This window comes from Triturus cristatus, chromosome 3_1 (genome assembly GCF_964204655.1).
Source record: "Triturus cristatus chromosome 3_1, aTriCri1.1, whole genome shotgun sequence".
Classification (NCBI taxonomy): domain Eukaryota; kingdom Metazoa; phylum Chordata; class Amphibia; order Caudata; family Salamandridae; genus Triturus; species Triturus cristatus.
In genome coordinates this window covers 1045808218-1045829185 of record NC_140583.1, presented here as the reverse complement: position 1 = coordinate 1045829185, position 20968 = coordinate 1045808218, and the positions used below count along the sequence as shown (strand labels likewise).

The following is a 20968-nucleotide window of genomic DNA, read 5'->3' as shown; positions in this document are numbered from 1 at the left end:
CACGCACGTCTCAAACATACAGGAATCCTCCAAAGGCAGAGTAGACTCCAAGGGCTCCCGCACACCACCCATTGCCAGGGCCATACGTCGACCCCTACTCAGGCGAATAATACCACACTACGGATACACTACCTTAACACCCGTTCCCTCGTCAAACACCAGATAGATATTTTCCTGCTCCTTTCATCGGATAAGCCTGATATCCTCTTTATCACCGAGACATGGTTAAACCTTGACTCCACTCCCGACATTCTGGCTGCTCTTCCCGACGATTATTGCATCTTACATGTCAATCGGACCCCAGGAAAAGCAGGTGGTGGAGTAGCTGCCATCCTCCACAAAGACTATACGTTCACTTCTATTTCCTCCCTTAATCTCCCCGCTGGGGATAACATGATTATTAAACTTGACTCCAGTGCAGGGCCACTAATCTGCGTCCTGATATACAGACCTCCACAGCACATGCCACCATTCCCCCTCTCACTGAGTGAGCAGATGGCCAACCTGGTCATGGACTATGCAAATATACTTTTATTAGGCAACCTTAACTACTGGTGCAACGATGAATCTGGCGGACCCCACGCCACCGAACTGATGGACCTCCTCTAACCTCAATTTCATCCACCATATCACCTCAGCTACACACATTAAAGGTCACACTCTGGACCAGGTGTGGACAACCCATCTCACGGTCTCCACCCCCTCAATATCACCGTGCATTTGGTCTGACCACCATTTAATACAATTTACCGTCTCTATTCCTATCTGTAACAAGCCCCCTGCCACTGAGGGGGGCATGATTAGGAAATGGAGCTCTGTTAATAAACAGGATTTCTTGGATAGCCTAGCTAGCTCCTCCCCCGGAGCCGACCCAGATGTGAATATCGCTGAAGCAAACATTTCTGCCTGGCTACTAGCAGCCAGCAAGAAACATGTCCCATTCAAAAAACTCAAAATCGCTTGCCGCTCTGAAGCCCAGAAATGGTTTTTGTCTGAGCTCAGGGCCCAAAAACTAGACCTCCGCCAAAAAGAGAGGAAATGGAGACTAACTTACAGCCCGGAAGGAAATCTTTTTTACTCGATCGCCTGCAAAAATGATAAAAACGCCATTCTTTCAGCCAAAGCCACCTACTTCTCGGCAAAAATCACGGAGTCGAATAATAAATCCAAGGACATTTTCGCCATAGTGAACGTGTTATCTAACGCTGAGAGAATCCTCCCCAAGCCCGTGGTCACCCAAGACCTGTGTGACTCCTTGAACAAATACTTTTTGGAAAAAATTGTTAATATCAAAGCCAGTATCTCTACCTCCTGTCCCAAGGAGGACCCCCCGGTCACTATATCCAACTCCCGCACCCTTGACCACTTCCCACTCATAGATGCTCAGTCTTTGCAGGCTCTACTGGCAAGGGTGAAATCTGGCTCACCTAGGGACTGCTGTCCCCCGCACATCTTGAAGGACACATTTTTGGCCCTTTCTCCCCCTATCCTGACCTTCCTAAACAAATCCTTATCTCAGGGCAGGGTCCCCAAAGCCTTCAAGGATGCAGTCGTAGTCCCCCTCCTAAAAAAAACAGGAGCGGACCCCCAAAATCTCTCCAACTACAGGCCCATCTCTCTGCTTCCCTATCTGGCGAAGGTCCTTGAAGCTCATGTAGCAATGTGTTTGTCTAACTTTGTCGAGCAGTCTGACTACTTAGGCCCCATCAAGCAGGGTTCCGCCCTGCTCACTCCACTGAGATAGTAATTCTCGCAGTACTGGATGCCCTACGAGAAAATGCTAATAAAGGAATCCCTCAGGCCTTGATCCTTCTGGACCTCTCGGCTGCGTTTGACACGGTCGACCATGCCATATTAATGGACCGTGTCAAACAGGCCGGCATCCGCGATTCAGCCCACAGTTGGATCAGGTCCTTCCTCAGCAACCGCACTCAAGCGGTACGCCTAGTCCCTTTCACTGCTCCAAAGCTTCCCATAACATGTGGGGTCCCTCAGGGATCCTCGCTGTCCCCTTTGCTGTTCAACTTATATCTGATACCCTTGATTCAGTCCTTGAAGGAACGTAATACTATCACCTTTAACTATGCGGATGATCTCCAGTTGATCTTCACAATAGACAACTTCCCTGAATCAATTTGGGATTTCCAGGGTACCATGCTTCACATTCGGCAGTGTGGACCAAAACCATCTGAAGCTGAACCCTGGTAAGACCGAGCTAGTCTTGAATGGGAACAGCCAAAACCTCTGGGGCCCACACTATTGGCCTACAGAACTTGGCGCTCCTCCCACCCCATCCTCCTCTGTCAAAAGCCTAGGGGTTATCATCAATAATGATCTATCTCTAAAGACCCAGGTAGGCACGGTTGTGTCCTCCTGCTTTTTCCAGCTCTCGCAGGATCAGGAAGATCAGTCGCATGTTCAACCACTCGGCCTTGATTCAGGTTGTAATAGCCCTGGTACTGTCACGCCTGGACTATGCCAACTCTATATACCTGGGCCTTCCACTCTTACTCAGCAATCGCCTCCAACTGGTCCAGAACCAGGCGGCCAGATTGATCCATCAGCAACCGCGATGGCAATCTGTCAGACCCTGCTAAAAAACCTCCACTGGCTCCCCATTCCCCAACGCACTGCGTTTAAGATGGCCTGCATTATCTTCAAGTGCCTCCATGGCCGCATCCCTAAATTCATCAACTGCCTTCTTCCTAGGTACATCCCCTCCCGCAACCTCTGCTCCGCCAACCTCCAACTCCTAGCCGTCCCGTCTTTTAAGCTTCACCGCCAGGGCGGACGCAGGTTTGCGACTCTGGCTCCCAGACTATGCTTAAAACATGGCTATTCACTCAGACCCACAAGTAATGCCTGCTTGGTCCCGGCACACGCTAGAGCTAGCGCCATGAAACCTCCAGGTGAACGTGCGCTCTATAAGAAATTATTAACATAACATAACAAAGGTTAGCGACTGCAATAAAAAAAAATAATCGTCGAATGCATGTATGGGGGTCTGCTGTTCCTTGCAGGCCTCAATCCCTGCATTTTAAGGCACTGGAAGAGGTTTGCAAATAAAATCCCTGCTCATTAATATTAATGGAGCTAGAAACCTGCAAATCCTACCTTCAGCCTTAATCCATCGTAGCTCAATAATATACTTGGGTTGCAGTGCACATTCAGCAAAGAAGGGCATCCACTTTGCAACCCAAAATTTGTGTTTCAGGCCCTTTTATTTCGTACAGTCCGTCATTTTTTTTATTTGTGTTTATATGTTTGATTTAGTTCATTTCTTTTTGAAGAGAGCATGGCTTTAATATTCCTCTTTTTTCACCAAATGTGTAACTTTTACATAAAATATAGTTTGTAACCCTTGTTCTGCCTCAACAAAATTCAGCATCCAGTATGTTGTCACAGTTTTTATTGTTACTCAGTTTGCTGGATCACAACGCAAATTCAGTTGTCTCTTCACTCTTAAATACGCACTGGTATTTCTCAACCCAATGATACTTGTGTTATGGGCCATAGAAGGTTGATGGTTTGAATGGGATTTAAACCTGTGACTTGGAACGTAAACGGAAATCTTGGTACCATTTATTGAACTCGCTTATACAGCTTAGCACAGAAAGGGTCTGGTGTGGACCAGGTCGCGTTTCCAAGAGGCTGTCCTTATACTGCAGATCATGTAACATTTTACTAGTCGCTTTTGTGATCAAGAACCTTTTGTGGGAAAAAATAAGCAGGTTGTGATGAGGTGACCCCTTACCATTCGAGAACAGTTCTCATCGACAGAGGAATATTCAATTATTCCATCCTACTGTTCCACTTTCCCTGGGGGCTGACCAAACAGATACAGCATTGCGTCATCTCGGTAGTTTTCAATGTAAGGCATTCAAGATATTGCACAAAAATGTTAATTATTGTATGATTCGTCTAGTAGTGTGAGAGACCTCTTCCCCAAATATACTAAGGATCTTGTGACTGTTACAGTTTAAAACGTCAACCGCAACTCCTTTTCCTGGAGCTCAAGCTAGCTGCAGTGAGCAGACTAGTGAACATTTTTGTTGTAAGAGAGGCATCATCAACATACGATATGCTCGACACAGCAGAGTGTAGTGTATGGAGTCCAGTTGGCAGGGAATTTTCAGATACAAGGATGTAATGCGGAAGGTGTTGCAAACGTATGCTGTAACCTACTAGAAGCACAATGCGTTTTCTGATGGATACTAGTAACTGCAGAATCTGATAGAGACATCTAGCCGTGGATTCCTTACCTTAGCAGTATCCCCAGGTGTCAGACTGGATCTGGAACTTTGTTGTGAACAGTACCCCTGCACGCAGGTAGGTGCCGTTGTTCAACTCCACATGGCGTTGTTTGCATCCTCTGTGCCAGAAGTGGCGTTTGCTGTGCCTATATAGGTGCCCCCTAGGCGTGTTGGTATCCGTTCTTTTATTTCGCGTAAGCCAGCACAGATCAGGAAGAGTTACCCCTTAGTCACTTTTTGACTCTGCTTTTTTTGACGTTTTGTCGAAGTCTTTTTTGAGGTCTTACCTCTTGGTGTGGCAGGGTGTGGCAGGGCTGGCTTCAAGTGTCGGTGACACGAGCCAATGTCAGTAACGGACCCGCTCCTTGTTTCCCCTTGGTGCATCGAATGAGACCATGACCCGAAGGCCTGCCCCGACTGCTGCGCCATGCATCCGAAGGCCTTGAGGCAGCAATCCTCAAGCTCCTGGCAGCTCAACATGCCACACCACAATGCTAGGAGTCCCAGTCAGGAGGAAGGGTACAGAAGTGGTTGTGGAGTCCGAGGTCATCGTCCCACTCCAAGTCATAGAGCTGTTCAGGTAAGTCTTGGACTCACCAAAAGAAAATGAAGTCAAAGCATCCTCATGCGTTGACTCTCAAGACAAGGGAGCATCCCTCGAAGCTTGGCTCCGTGGTCGAGCCAGCACCTAGGCGGACTGCGCACCTCCCCCCATTTCCAGGTGCATATACAAGAGTTTTAGGGTGCCAGGTGCCTCATATTTGAGCACCCCCTACTGGATCTATGCTGGCGGCTCCTGTGCCAGTCGGGACCAAAGGATCCACAAATGGAAACGGATTGGCGCCAGTCCTGAGGCCGATGCTCAGCGCAGGATAAAGTTACTTTCGGCTCGCCTGTCCCAGTCGGAGTCGTCACGGCCCCTTGCCTCCTTTTCGGCGACAGGTCTCGGAGGCAGTGGGTTCTGTTTGTGGCATCGGTCGCCGTCTGGTTCTCATGTGCGTCGCTCGCCCCTTCCTGGTAAGTCCAGGCGCATGTCGCCGAGGTCCTTGACCTCGACCTCCCTTCCTTCTGTTGTCGGGGGCACTAGTTCCCAGATCTCTCCGGACGTCCGCCCCCGGGAGTCGTCCCTCCACTATCTGCCTTTCCCGGGCGTGGGGGCGACTCGGATCCTGATGGGGGCCTATGCCGCGGCGTTGCAGGTCTCCCTTGGGTCCCCTCCTTTCCCTGGGGTGTCCTCGGACCCTCTGATATGTGCGGGGTCTCCGGTGGGCTTGCCGGTGGGTTCGCCCTGGCGCTGATTGAGCCCCTTGCCTCTAGGGATGATGGAGATATGGCGTCGTCAGGGTGCGGCCCGGCTGGGTCCCTCTCTTCAACCCATAGCACCCCTACTGCACCGCAAAGTCCAGTGGGGCTTCCTGTGGCGTCGCAGGTGGTTGCTGGTGCTCACAGCTTGACTCCGAGCCCACCTCGGCCCTCCGGACAGGCGGCTGCCTTTTCGGAGGCCAAGCCGGCACCGGTTGGGCGCTTAAGCCTTGCCTCCCCGGCTCCGTCCCTTACTTCAGAGTCAGAGCCTGTTGTGGTTGAGGCAGGGTCGGCACCGGTCCGGGCCGTAGACTTGCCTCCCTGGCTCCGGCACCATTCCCTTCTTCGGAGCCGGAGCCTATTGTGGTTGAGGTCGAGCCGGCGACGGACGAGGACGTCCTGGAGCCGTCTCGACGCCGTATCATTGACTCCTCTCCGGGGGCTTCCGGGGGAGTTCCGCGTCACCCCAATGTCCGGCAACCACGGATCCGTCATTGCCTCTCCCCCCCCTTGGAATTTGTGGCTTCGGCGGATTCTCCGCTTCCTCAGGAACCCCATCAGGACCATCATTCGTCCATGGGGCTTCCTTCATTTGACTCCTCTCCGGAGGCTTCAGGGAGGAGTTCGGCGTCACTCCAACGTCTGGCAACGACGGATCCGTCATTGCCTCTCCCCCCTTGGAATTTGTGGCTCCGGCGGATTCCCCGCCTCCTCAGGACCCTTATTCGTCCATGGGGCTTCCTTCATTTGGACATTGGTCTCATCCTCCATTCATCGGAAAAACCTCCTTGGGGTGGGAGGCTCAGTTTACAGCCCTCACCCACAGATGAGTTATTGTCCCCTCCTCGGAGGGCTACCGAGGCTGGTGCAGCATTTCTAAGAGTTGTTTCCATGGCCGCCCGCATTCTGAGTATGCAGCCCACTTCGTTCCCTCTGTCTGTTGACCCTCTGTTGGATGTATTCTACCACGTTTCGGGGAATGTAGAGCCGCTTCTGCCTTTCAAAGGTTCTCTTTATGATGCCCTTCTGGGCACCTGGGCTTGACCGGCATCAAGTGATCCGGTGGCTTGTTCTATCATGCACCGCCACGGCCCTGCTCCAAACGATCCAGTTTGCTTATTTGTTCATCCAGACGTTCAGGGGTTGGTTCTGCAAGCTGCTTTTCCTCCCTTGCCTCAGCTGCTGCTTCCTCCCTCCCGGGAGTCCAGATGGCTGGAGTCGTGGGGTTGTAATATTTTCGCCTCCACTAGCGCAGCACTTCGATCACTCAATACAGTGTGTGTCTTGGCTCGGGCTACTTCTGCCCTTTGGGACTCTGCCGAGTCTCTTCTATCTTCCACATCTGAGGGTGCTCTTGTTGACCTCCTCCTTCTTATCCGTGATGGTCGTGATCTGGCGGAATTTACTATCCGCTCGTCCCTGGATACCTCGGATTCCTTAGGCCGAGCTATGGCTTGTTCGATTGCACTACGATGCCATGCTTGGTTACGGGATGGCGTCTTCCCGGAGAATATGGGGTCCTTTTGTTTGATGCCCATACCGATTCAGCAGTTTGGTGCCTCCTTGCGGGCTTTCGCCCTCCCCAATAGGTCTGTACTTGGCGGGTCTCACGTTGTCATATCCCGGGGTGGTTACCCTTTCATTTAATGTCTGCCTGTTGGACTATGTGTTTTTGGGCTGGCAGTAAGCCTACTGTGGCTGTTTTCCACAGGTTGTTCTGTTCAGTCCTCTGACTATGGTTTACCCTAAGTGGTGTTCCCCTGTTTTTCTTGGGGGTGTGATATACTCCGGGTGGGGTACCTGTATGCTATTGTGTAGCTCCGCTCTGCACCAGGCAGGCGTGGAAGTCCCCTTGGGCTCCCTATGCCTACTGACGCTATTTGATTACCGTTGGACGGTTTATAGTGTTGTGCCTTCTGGCACTGACTCCTATGCGCCACAGGTTGAGCTATGCGTGCGTGTCTCATTCTTCTCTTCTAGGGTTCTTTTTCCTTGTTCTATCTCTTTTGAGTGTATTTCAACACGCTTCATAATGAAGCTGCCTCCTGTCCCAGGTGCATCAGGCGGGTCCTCCTATCGCACCCGCAGCTGCCTGGTCTCGTGGCTGGGATATATATATATATATCATATATATAAAAAAACCTTAGAAATTTACTGAAAAAACCATAGGTTTCAGGGGCGTTATAGTTAGCTGGACTTTTCACTCGTACAAAACCATTGAAATTCCCCCGTTATAGTTAGTTCAACTAACTATAACTCGCGCGTCCGCAATGCACTGCTGATGACATCACATATTACATCACTCATGACATGGTCAGTGACATCACTGATGACATCACTGATGACATCATCCAGTGAATGTGTGTTTTTCTGAAAATTACATATGTTTTATATATGTATATCTCAAGGTCGATGGAAGAATACATGGGTATATAAGTGTCTAAATGGATGATTTGTTTTTGAAAAATTGATTGTATAACTGACTGATTAAGTGTATCTTAGTGAATACATGGCTTAGTGAGTAATGTTTAAATATGTAAATGTCTGTATCAGTCTCTCACTTTGTGTATAAGTGGCTGCATGGGTTGGTGAGTAGCTACATGAGTGTCTATATAGGTTATTAGTTGTTTTTTTGAGTATCAGTATGAGTGTCTGAGTGCCTGTATGGTTCGGTGGGGGGTATTACGTAGTGCATAGGTGCATGAATGAGTGACTCACTGTTTGTATGTGTTGAAGACAGCATGTGTGCCGGACTGTATGGGTGGATGAGTGTGTGCATGGGTGTGTTAGTGAGTGAATGACTGTCTCAATAGTGTCTTTATGAGTAACTAAATATGTTTTAAACTAGTATATGTGACTATTGGTGTATATAAGTGAGTATATGTGAGAGATTGAAAGAGTTCCTGTATGAATAAGTATGTGTTTCTATAAGTGATTGTTTAAAAGACGAAGTATGTGTAAATTTCTGTAGAAGTAAGTGTGGTGGTGTGTGTATAACTGTATATGCAAGTAAATGGATGTTTGTTTCTTTATTAGCATGAGTGACTATGTGTGTGTGTAACTCTGGATGAGTGGTGTTGTGTAACAGGATGTATAGGTGTATGAGTACATATGATGAGTGAGTACATGTATGAGTGACTGTATAGGACTGTTGGTGAATGAGTGGATGTGTTTGTGGATCTTAGAATTACTGAATAGGTTGTTGTAACTGGTATTGGTATGTCCATTGTTTTGAAAATTTTAGTTTCTATTTTTGAATGTGTGTATCAAAGGTTATATTAGGGGGAGAGGAGGTCTGCCACTCTATCACAAGGATGATGTCATCAGTGATGTCATCAGTGATGGCATTTGAGATGTCATCAGTGATATCATCAGTGATGTCATTTGAGATGTCATCAGTGATGTCATGAGTGATGTCACTGACCTTGTCATGAGTGATGTAATATGTGACGTCATCAGCAGTGCATTGCGGGCGCGCGAGTTATAGTTAGATGAACTAACTATAACGGGAGAATTTCAATGGTTTTGTACGAGTGAAAAGTCCAGCTAACTATAACGCCCCTGAAACCTATGGTTTTTTCAGTGAATTTCTAAGGTTTTTTAAATGCTAATTCCTAGCTATAACGTGCCTGAAACCTATGGTTTTTTCAGTGAATTTCAAAGGTTTTATAAATGCTAATTTCTAACTATGCCTACAGAGATAGGACATGTGAAGAAAGAAGAAAAAAAAGAAATGCAGAAAGAAGCAACAGAAGTCCTCAAAGACGAAGAAAAGTGCAGGAAGAAGGATAACGTGCAGAGAGAACAAACAGAAGAGCAGAAAGAAGCCTTGTTGCAAAATCATCCTGTACCCTCAACTTTTTCAGACGGATACTGGTGGTAACTGAGTCTGACTAACCAGTCCTAGAGCCACTGCTATGTTAAAAGACACTCAGAATACAGTGAAAACACCTACATACACTAGGGAACACTATGCGTTGGGGTCCCCCTGTGATTAGCATGACCTCCTCTGTAAGCCCCTAGTATATAATAGGGCAGGGATTAAAACTACCTCTTAAAACGCGCCACAGGGCGTGTTTGCACACGTCACCTCAGGCCCCGTCCCCTCCCTTCCCCACTGTGTAAATACGCCCTGTGGCCGTTTTAAGTTGGGAGACTAAGTCCCCTTGAATCCTGAGGGTCCCTAGGGTCCAACTAGACCACTAGGTACTTCCAGTAAGCGCCACAGAGCTGCGTTGCAGAGAGATGTAAAAAGGGGCACGGCCTAGACCACCTCTCTGCAACGCAGCGCAATGGCGCTTACTGGAAGCACCTGGTGGGCTAGTTGGCCCCCAGGGTCCCTCAGGATTGAAGGGGAATTATTTCCCCAACTTAAAACGCGCCAACTTAAAAAAAGGGCTTGTTTGCACACGTGAACTCAGGCCCCGTCCCCTCCCTTCACCACTGTGTAAACACGCCCTGTGGCCGTTTTTAGTTGGGAGATTAAGTTCATTTGAATCCTGAGGGTCCCTAGGGTCCAACTAACCTACTAGGTACCTCCAGTAAGCACCACAGAGCTGCGTTGCATAGAGGTGTAAAAAGGGGCATGGCCTCAGAACACCTGTCTGCAACGCAGCTCCCTGGCGCATACTGGAGATACCTGTTGGGCTAGTTGGCCCTCAGGGACCCTCAGTATTGAAGGGGAATTAATTCCCCAATTTACAACTGGCCTGGGGGCACGTTTGCAGAGTGCTGCAAGGAGGGGGCGTGGCCTCCGGCGCGATGCCGGTCTTTTATTTATTTTATTTTTTTAAGAAGGAGGGCTGTGTGGCCCCCCTTCTTTTTCTAATTCATTGGCCCTGGGGACCCCATCCCCCAGGGCCTGTACCCTAATTTTTTTGGTTGAAAAAAATTAATTTGGCCCTCCCAAAGCCTTAATCGGCCCCGGGGACCCCAACCCCCGGGTCATGGCCTTTTTTTTTTTATTATTCTTTAGGAGGGGGGGGCTGCGTTCCCCCCTCCTCAGGCCACTTATGGCCCCGGGGACCCCATCCGTCGGGGCCGGCCTTTGTTTTTTATTATTATTTTTTTTAAAATATATTTATAGAAACACCTAGGACATGCTGGACACACCGTATGTACCTATCACCATGACGATTTGCGTGATATTAATTAAAAGGTGACTTTGCATACAATGAATCCACGTGGAATGTATTTACACCGCTAGTGAAGCTCTGACGTGTCTGAGGCCCTACCGTGCCTAATCCCAGCGCCCCCGCCGGTGGGTACTCTCCAAGTAGACACCCTTGTCGTTTATTTATACAAACATGGGTGGCTATTGACGGGCACATTTAATACACACGCACACCAAGCCATTCAGAGGGGATGCGACAAAAATTCGACCAAACTATGCAAGAAACCCCCCTCACGGTTAATAAAACACACATCCACCGCCGGATGTGTAATACTTTTTATTTTACTCTCTGGAAAGGAGACTACCTCACTTGAGAGTCACAGCGTGCTCCTGGCTGAGCCCAATGCTGTGTTACACCCACCAGTGCCCGCCGAGTACCACACACCTCTGTGTTGTATTCCACCAGCTAGTGCGTATGCTATGACACTCTCTAGCCCATGTGCACTGTAACACCACCCCGTGAATATGTCACGCCACACTTGCCTTCGCACGGGTTATATTGCCCCATCTAACGTGCCTTCCTCGATGCCTATGTTAAAACGCACAGCGCTATGCCATACATATTACAATCTGGGATCCATATCTTTGTCACAGTGCATATGCAACGTTACACTCCCCAGCACATATTTTATATTACAACTTTAGAGACTAGTTAGGTTACACAACACTGCCCTGTGCATATTACACTCCAAGGCGCATATCGCATAGCACAAGCTAGTGCCTGTGCTATCTCGCGCTCGCCAATGAATCTGTCATTGCTCACAATGTATTGCAAATTATATTTCACACCCGGTTCATCTTATATCACACTTGGTGCATAGTTTATACCATATACTATATCTAGTTTTCATTTTCAATTGTGCTCTCAGGACTATGTTCTATATAACACTGCGTCCACCTACCCTTTTCACGGGCATTACATTTTGCGATGGGGGGTGGAGGGTCAGGGGGCGTTTCTGCCAAGTGAGACCGGAGTCACAGTCACAAACGTCCTCTTCCTCCTGAATAAAAGTGAGATTATGCTGCATACTTGTTCATATTTTAAGTAGTTCGCACAGACACACATGTTAAAAACAATAAAGTTCCTAATACCCACCTTCTATGAACAGTTAGCTTGCTGCCCCATCCACCTCCTCCCTATCCTCTGTTGTCTGAATCCATGGACTAGCCTCCTCCCTCCTGCCATGCATGGTCTGATGTGCTACCACTGCCCTCCATTTAGCATGATGTACCAGTCCACTCCTCCTGCCCTCCAGTGCCCAATTCTATGGCCCATCATTGGCCTCCTGCTTAGCCTCTGTGCTTCGCTTGCTGCATCTATTCTCCTTCCCCCTGCCCTCCGATGTCTTTGTGCATGCCCCTGCTCCATCCTTTTTGCCCACCATGTTCCATGGACCTGCCACTCCTATCTACTCTGAGTGTTCTGTTGAGCTGCCACTCCCCTCCCACCTGCCTAGCATTGTCAGTTGACTGTAACCTGTCCCTGCCACCTCCACCATGCCTGTCCACATGCCATGCCCCTATCCCCTTCCTCCTGTCCTCCATGGTCCATTTTACTGCCACACCCTTCTGCCCTCCCTGGTCTGTTGTGCTGCAACTGCTCCTCCTGCTTGCCCCGCACGGTCTGTTGTGAGGCCCCTTCCCCTGAACTCTCTTGTCTGTGCCCAGGTCCTGACCCTCCCTTCTATCCTCCATTGTCCTTTGTGCATGCCCCTGCACCCTCCTTCTTGCCCATCATAGCCATTGTGCTGCCACTAACCCTCCCGCTTGCCATGCATGGTCTTAAGTGCTGCCATGGCCCCTCCCACCTTCCCTGTGTGGTCAGCTAGCTGCCCCAGACCCCCTACCACCTTCCCTCCATGGTCTGTGTGTATGCCATCATAGTCTCATTGTTGCTCTCCATGGTGTGTCTTGTTTCTAGTGCCCATCCTGCCTGACCTCCATGGTCATGTTGCTGCTCCTGCCCTGCCCCCTTGCCCCCAGCCCTCTGTTTCCATGTGCAGACCCCTATTCCCTCCCTCCTGGCTTGTCTGTTCCATTGTAATGCCCCTGATCCGTCCCTCCTGCCCTTTATGGTCTGTTATGCTGCAGCTTTCTCTCCTGTCTGTCCATTATGGTCAGCTAGCTACCATTGCCTTTTTCCCCTCTGTTCTCTGTTGTCCATGTGCATGGTCCTGTCCCCTCCTTATTGCTTTCTATGGATTGTTGTGCTGCACTCCCGTCCCGCATGCCCTGTGTGGTGTATTGTGCTGCTGCAAACCCTGATGCCTGCCCTGTAGGGTCAGTTTGGTGCACCTCTCCATGTCCCCCCTGTCTTCTGTTATCTGAGTCCATGTCCCTACCCCAATTCCTCCTGCCTACCATGATCCAATGTACCATACTTGTGAACATTTTAAACTTGGTAAGAGGGAGATTTTGAAAAAAAAAACTGGGGTATTGATTTTCCCTTTTGAGTTACATTGAAAAAGAGGAGATTGTAGACAGGAGACAGATCAAATAAAGCCCATTTGAGCTTAATAACATTGGACGTTTCCTGGCTGAAACGGGTCTGTTGGCATGTATGGTTGTACTACCACTGCCTCTTCCTTCTGCCCACAATGGTCTATTATATTGTATTGTTGGTTTGTTGCCCCTGCCCCCCTTTCCACTGCCCTCCATAGTCTGTTGTGCTGCCACTGCCCTTCCTGCCTGCCCAGTGTGGTCAAATTTTTGCCTCTGCACTCTCCTACCTGCCTTCAATTTTCAGAGTCCGTGCCCCTGGCCTCTGCCTCTCAACAGTATCCCAATGATCAACTAGATTGCTATATTTATTACAAAAGTGTGGAACGCCTGACGTCATCTTGATGTAATCAAAACTGTAATACCTAGAGCATTTCCTTTAGAAATTACATATATGAGAGGGTCTTATTTGCATCAAAATTATGGTTAGTGCTCTAAAAAACTAAAATGAGGACATATTTTCTGAGTTTTCAAATAGCGACAAAGAACTTTTAAATTATTTGTAATCTTTAGGTTTTTTTATCCAGTTGGCCACTTGATTAAATGTTGCACCTAGGGGAGAGGATGTGGTGTTACTTCCAGAGCTGCACACTTTGCAACTGGGGAACCAGGTTGGAGTTTTTGCTTCAGCTCAACATTCTGTGATTCTGGTCAAATCACTTAATCTCCCCATGTCTACAACCAAATGAATTTGATCTTGTGTGATGTAACCAATGCTCATGTAAAGCACTCCAATACCTGACAAGTCTGCACTATATAAAACTGCAAATACACAAAAAATAAGTGTTTTGCACACTTCTGTCATTGGGCTACATGTGGGCTACATCTGGGTGATATTTGTGCTGCATTTGGGCTCTTTTGTCTCTGGTGGCCATCTTGGGAGATTTATTTGTTATAAAGTTTCCTAATTTCCTCATTTACTGCAGTCTCCTCAGGAAATACTTTCAGTTTTTTACTTTGATTCCATCAAGAAGGTATTCAGATATGTCACACATTTGCCATAAATTCTGAATGTTAGCACTCTAGTTGCTCATTAGATCAATGTAGTAAAGCTACTGTTCACCACGGAAGTCTGCTGCTGGTATGAAAAGTGCATGTTTCAGTCTGCATATCAGAATTTTTTAATGAACTTGAAGAGGATTTGAGAATTCACTCAAACTGTGCCCTAATTTTTCTTTCTGCAGCACTAATCATAATTGCTATGGCAAAATGAACCCCCTCATTGTGTTCCTTTTTAAATTAAATGTTTTAAGTGTTACCAGTTTATTCCAATCAAGATGGCTTCAGGTGTGCCATACTTTTGTCATAAGTAAGACTGTTAGCGCTCTAATTGTTCTTTAGAACACTCTGGGACATTTTGTCATTGGGCTATACTTGGGCTACATCTGGGTGATACTTGGGCTAGATTTGGGCTCTTTTGTCTCTGGTGGCCATCTTGGGAGATTTATTTGTTATGAAGTTTCCTAATTTCCTCATTTACTGCAGTCTCCTCAGTAGGAAATACTTTCAGTTTTTTATTTTGGTTCCATCAAGAAGGCATTCAGATGTGTCACACATTTGCCATAAATTCTGAATGTTAGCACTCTAGTTGCTCATTAGATCACTGTAGTAAAGCTACTGCTCACCAGGGAAGTCTGCTGCTGGTATTCAAAGTGCATGTTTCAGTCTGCATGTCAGAATTTCTTTATGAAATAGAAGAGGATTTGAGAAGTCAAAATGTGCCCTAATTTTTCTTTCCGCAGCACTAAACATAATTTCTATGGCACAATGAACCCCCTCATTTTGTTCCTTTGCAAATTAAATGATTTAAATGTTACCACTTTATTCCAATCAAGATGTCTTCAGGTGTGCCATACTTTTGTCATAAGTAAGACTGTTAGCGCTCTAATTGTTCTTTAGAACACTCTGGGACATTCTGTCTTTGGGCTATACTTGGGCTACATCTGGGTGATATTTGTGCTACATTTGGGCTCTTTTGTCTCTGGTGGCCATCTTGGGAGACTTATTTGTTATGAAGTTTCCTAATTTCCTCATTTACTGCAGTCTCCTCAGTAGGAAATACTTTCAGTTTTTTATTTTGGTTCCATCAAGAAGGCATTCAGATGTGTCACACATTTGCCATAAATTCTGAATGTTAGCACTCTAGTTGCTCATCAGATCACTGTAGTAAAGCTACTGCTCACCAGGGAAGTCTGCTGCTGGTATTCAAAGTGCATGTTTCAGTCTGCATGTCAGAATTTCTTTATGAAATAGAAGAGGATTTGAGAAGTCAAAATGTGCCCTAATTTTTCTTTCCGCAGCACTAAACATAATTTCTATGGCACCATGAACCCCCTCATTTTGTTCCTTTGCAAATTAAATGATTTAAATGTTACCACTTTATTCCAATCAAGATGTCTTCTGGTGTGCCACACTTTTGTCATAAGTAAGACTGTTAGCGCTCTAATTGTTCTTTAGAACACTCTGGGACATTCTGTCTTTGGGCTATACTTGGGCTACATCTGGGTGATATTTGTGCTACATTTGGGCTCTTTTGTCTCTGGTGGCCATCTTGGGAGACTTATTTGTTATGAAGTTTCCCAATTTCCTCATTTACTGCAGTCTCCTCAGTAGGAAATACTTTCAGTTTTTTACTTTGATTCCATCAAGAAGGCATTCAGATGTGTCACACATTTGCCATAAATTCTGAATGTTAGCACTCTAGTTGCTTATTAGATCACTGTAGTAAAGCTACTGCTCACCAGGGAAGTCTGCTGCTGGTATTGAAAGGGCATGTTTCAGTCTGCATGTCAGAATTTTTTAATGAAATAGAAGAGGATTTGGGAAGTCAATCAAAATGTGCCCTAATTTATCTTTTTTCAGCACTAATCATAATTCCTATGGCAAAATGAACCCCCTCATTGTGTTCCTTTTAAATTAAACTACTAACTCTCTACTACTCACTCGCTACTACTCTCTACTACTCACTCTCTATTACTCTCTACCACTACTCTCTACTACTCACTCCCTACTACTCACTCTCTACTACTCACTCTACCACTCACTCTCTACTACTCTACTACTCACTCTCTACTACTCTCTCTCTACTACTTCCTCTCGACTACTCACTGTACTACTCACTCTCTACTACTCACTCTCTACTACTCACTCTCCACTACTCACTCTCCACTACTCACTCTCTACTACTCTCTAGTACTCACTCTCTACTACTCTACTACTCTCTACTACTCTCTCTACTACTCACTCTCTACTACTCACTCTTTACTACTCTACTACTCTCTACTACTCTCTCAACTACTCATTCTCTACTACTCTCTACTACTCACTCTACTACTCTCTACCACTCACTCTACTACTCTCTACCACTCACTCTCTACTACTATACTACTCACTCTCTACTACTCTCTATTACTCTCTCTACTACTCACTCACTACTACTCTCTACTACTCACTCTCTACTACTCACTCTCTACTACTCTCTCTACTACTCACTCTCTACTACTCACTCTACTACTCACTCTCTACTAATCTCTTCTACTCTCTCTACTACTCTCTACTACTCACTCTCTACTACACACTCTACTCCTCCCTACTACTCACTCTACTACTCTCTCTCTACTACTCCCTCTACTACTCACGCTCTACTACTCTCTACTACTCTCTACTACTCACTCTACTACTCTACTACTCACTCTCTACTACTCTCTCTCTACTAGTCACTCTCTACTACTCACTCTCTACTACTCCCTACTTCTCACTCTACTACTCAATCTGTACTACTCTCTACTACTCATTATCCACTACTCCACTACCCTCTACTACTCACTCTCTACTACTCACTCTCTACTACTCTCTACTACTCTCTCTCTACTACTACTCTCTCTCTACTACTCCCTCTACTACTCACGCTCTACTACTCTCTACTACTCACTCTCTACTACTCACTCTCTACTACTCTCTACTACTATCTCTCTACTACTCACTCTCTACTATTCTACTACTCTCTCTCTACTACTCTCTCTCTACTACTCTCTCTCTACTACTCACTCTCTACTACTCACTCTCTACTACTCCCTACTTCTCACTCTAATACTCACTCTCTACTACTCCCTACTTCTCACTCTAATACTCACTCTCTACTACTCTCTACTACTCATTCTCCACTACTCCACTACCCTCTACTACTCACTCTCTACTACTCACTCTCTACTACTTCCTACAACTCTCTCTCTACTACTACTCACTCTTTACTACTCTCTACTACTCACTCTCTACTACTCTCTCTCTACTACTCTCTACTACTCCCTCTACTACTCACGCTCTACTACTCTCTGCTACTCACTCTCTACTACTTACTCTCTGCTACTCACTCTCTACTACTTTCAACTACTCGCTCTCTACTACCCACTCTGTACTACTCTCTACTACTCACCCTCTACTACTCACTCTACTACTCACTCTCTGCTACTCTCTCTATTACTCTCTACTACTCACTCTCTACTCTCTATTACTCATCCTCTACTCTCCACCTCTCTACCTCTCTCTTTACTACTCTCTACCTCTGCACCTCTACCTCTCTCTACACGCACACATATACACATAAATATATATATGCATATATATGCACATGCATTTATATTTATGTATGTGTGTGTGTGTATATATATATATATATATATATACACATATACATATATAAACATGTATATAATCTGCATATCTATATAAATACAAATATAAAAGCATGCATACATATACATATATGCATACATATGCATATTATGTACATGAAAGTTTGAAAAACACTAGTAAAAGCAAAGCTAAAAAGCCACCCAATTTCAAACAGAATTGCCTTAAGGTGATTCAAAATATAACTTTAAGTAAGTACAGTGTCTGTTCCTCAATAGTTCATTTATTATTACACCATTAGTAGGTGGGGAACTGGTTGCTAATTGCAAATGAACTATTGAGGAACGGACACCGTGCTTACTTAAAGTTATATTTTGAATCACCTTAAAAGACTATAAGCCCCACAATGCAGCGTGATATGTTGGTACGTCATGATTCGCAACTGCTTAAATAAAGGATGTGGTATCGGCAGTCAGGTGACTCGTCAGTGATGTTCAGTATGAGCCCTGGAAGAGGAGGTGCCATAGCCTCGTAACGCGTCGGCTTGTTCCCAAGCTCAGGGAACTGTTTGTGAAAGCTAACGAGGACACAGCCCGGATGGGAGGGGTGCGGTCGAGTGACCTTATCGAAACGTCAAGGCGTGTGTTGGTTTATATATATATATATATCTATATCTTATCTTCGGATTGCCCGTTTGGTATCCCTTTCTACACACCTCCACCTCTCTTTGCTTCTGCGAGGTCTGGTCCTATAGCCTGTTTTTTCGGGGAGCAGTCGGGTGCCTTATACTCAGCCTTGCCATCGTTCTGCACGGCGGTGTTTTTTCTTACAACATTTAGGCTGCACTTCGGTGCCTGTTCCTGCATCTTCAGCAATGAGGTTTCCTAGGGTTCCACTCCCTGAGGTGGGCCTCCGCTTCTGGATTCTCTTTCTAGAGTCTTATCTGTCCCGATCATGTACTGCACAGTCCCTCTCTTCTATGGGGGTGCATTTCCCCTCCGGGTCGGAGGTGGTGGTCTGGAGATCTGATGTTGTTCTCAACAGCTATGTGTGTTCTTCACAATTCCTATAGGCACCTTCAGTGCCTCGGATGCCACACTCTTCGGATGTGTCTTTTTACTTTGCGTATTACCCTCATCTGTGTCTGGTGTGCCTGCAGGACAGCTCCTCTGATGAATGTCGTCCCAGGTGCTGCGCCCTGCACTTCTGTCTTTCTGGAGTGTTCTCCCCTTGGCCTTCAAACTGCCTTGCTGGCCAGTCCCATACTCATTGTAGCTACTCCACCTTGTTGTCGCTGTAGCTGTCTGCTATGTGCATGTTCTTGTTTTGGCCCGCCTCGGTGTGGTTAAGCGTAGTACTGTCCGCCCGTCGCGTTCTGGTGACTAACTGTGCACTTGGCGTGTCTTATGTTCCGCCTGTGCTTCGGAGGCACTGCTCTGTTCCTGCCTCTTGCCCTTCGCTTCCTGGATGCTGCCTGTCGGGCCTCCCTTGCGTGGGCTCGCCTGGTAGGCTCTGAGTACGTCTCTGCATGTTGTCCTCTAGCTTGGTTGGTGTCAATTTACTGCGCCATTGAGCTCTGGGATTGGTTAGTGCATTATGCAGCTCTGGGGGTAGTTTCTCCTTCCTCCCTTTGTTATATACTCTCTCTACCATTCTGGGATAAGGCTTAGTGCTGTTTCTACTTAAATCACACAGGTATGCTCTCGCGCCATTTTGGCAGTCTTTTGATGCCTCGCCTCCTATTATCATTTGCTCTTCCGAGCTGCTTGGGTTGCTGACTGGCTGATCCGCCGCAGCTTTACCCTTAGTCCGTCACTCTGTTGCCGGCTCAGTGCTCTCAGGCACTTTCTGTTGTTCTGTAACAGACCCACCTCCCCCTGGGGTATCGCTGCGGTATCTATTCTAAGTTAAGGAATCTAGATATCTCTATCAAATGTACGAGTTACTTACCTTCGGTAACGATGCATCTGGTAGAGACGTTGTCCAGCCGCAGATTCCTTAACGCCCACCCATCCTCCCTGTTCAGCGAGGACCTTGCCAGGGGGTTTCTCCGCTTTCCCTCCTTTCAGTTGGCACTGGTCTTCATTCAAGGTGTTCAATTTGGTGCAACCCTTTTATGATTTACAATATGCAGACACCTTCCTCCAGGTGGCTTCTCTTCCTGTAGAGCGGTGCTTTTTGCTTCGCTTTCACCGGGAGATTCTTCTTCCTTTTCTCTGCATTCCTCCACCCTGGTCCTTCCAGTGTGGGATCTTCTCCTATTGCTGTCCCTCCCTCCCGCCTCCTCTTTCTACTTGGGGATCTTGTCTCCTGTTCAGTCGTCCCTTTGGGATCTGCTGGGCTGTTAAAGCTTTCCATTACTATAGGGGAAGTGCCATTCTTGTAATGCCTTCTCGCAGTAGATTGTTGTTCTTCCTGTGCTCCGCCCTTGTTGGCCGACACAGTTCTACGTTGCAATAACAGTCTGTCTTTGTCTGTCGGGATATTCTTCCCTTGTTACTCAGCCTCTGGGGAGGGTCCACGCTTCGCTTTCCAGGGTTGTTTCTCAGAGCGTTGCTCTATCCTTTACTTCTTGGTTTGTAAATAGACAGTGTCTGATACTGTCCTTTATGATGGTGTTATGCACCATCCGATTTCTTTGTCTTACGGATTTTTTCTCCTTCGCACACTGTTCCCATACTTTCACAGTTTTGTTGGTGGCTCCGCGTTGTGCCGCGGAAAAGTTTCTCTGAAGAAAAGTGATGTCAGTGCGCCGTGGACGACGTTAGTGCGGGGTCGTGTGGCACCGTCCCCCTGCGCGCAGAGGTGTTGCTGCAAAAAATTTCCGGATCCAGTCTGACGCCTGGGGATAAGTCTAAGTTAAGGAATCTGCGGCTAGACAACGTCTCTACCAGATACATCGTTACCGAAGGTAAGTAACTCGTACTTTGGGACCTGGTCCAAGCCCAGCACAGGGGCTCCTGTGAGCAGGACCAGTGCCGCAGCCACCGCCCCACTCCTGGGGACCCCAAATTCCTCACGGAACACCCTACCACATACAGCTTAGTAGTCCAAGCCTCCACTTTTCATGTAAATCCTGGTGCATTCCCAACCTCACTGCTGGATCGGAAAT

At 47.0% G+C, this 20968-nt stretch overlaps 1 protein-coding gene across 1 annotated transcript in view; it reads left to right on the top strand.

The window, feature by feature from the left end:
* The window catches only part of ALG9 (ALG9 alpha-1,2-mannosyltransferase), a 640871-nt gene that overhangs the window by 249411 nt on the left and 370492 nt on the right, over positions 1-20968 (top strand). The window lies entirely within an intron of this gene.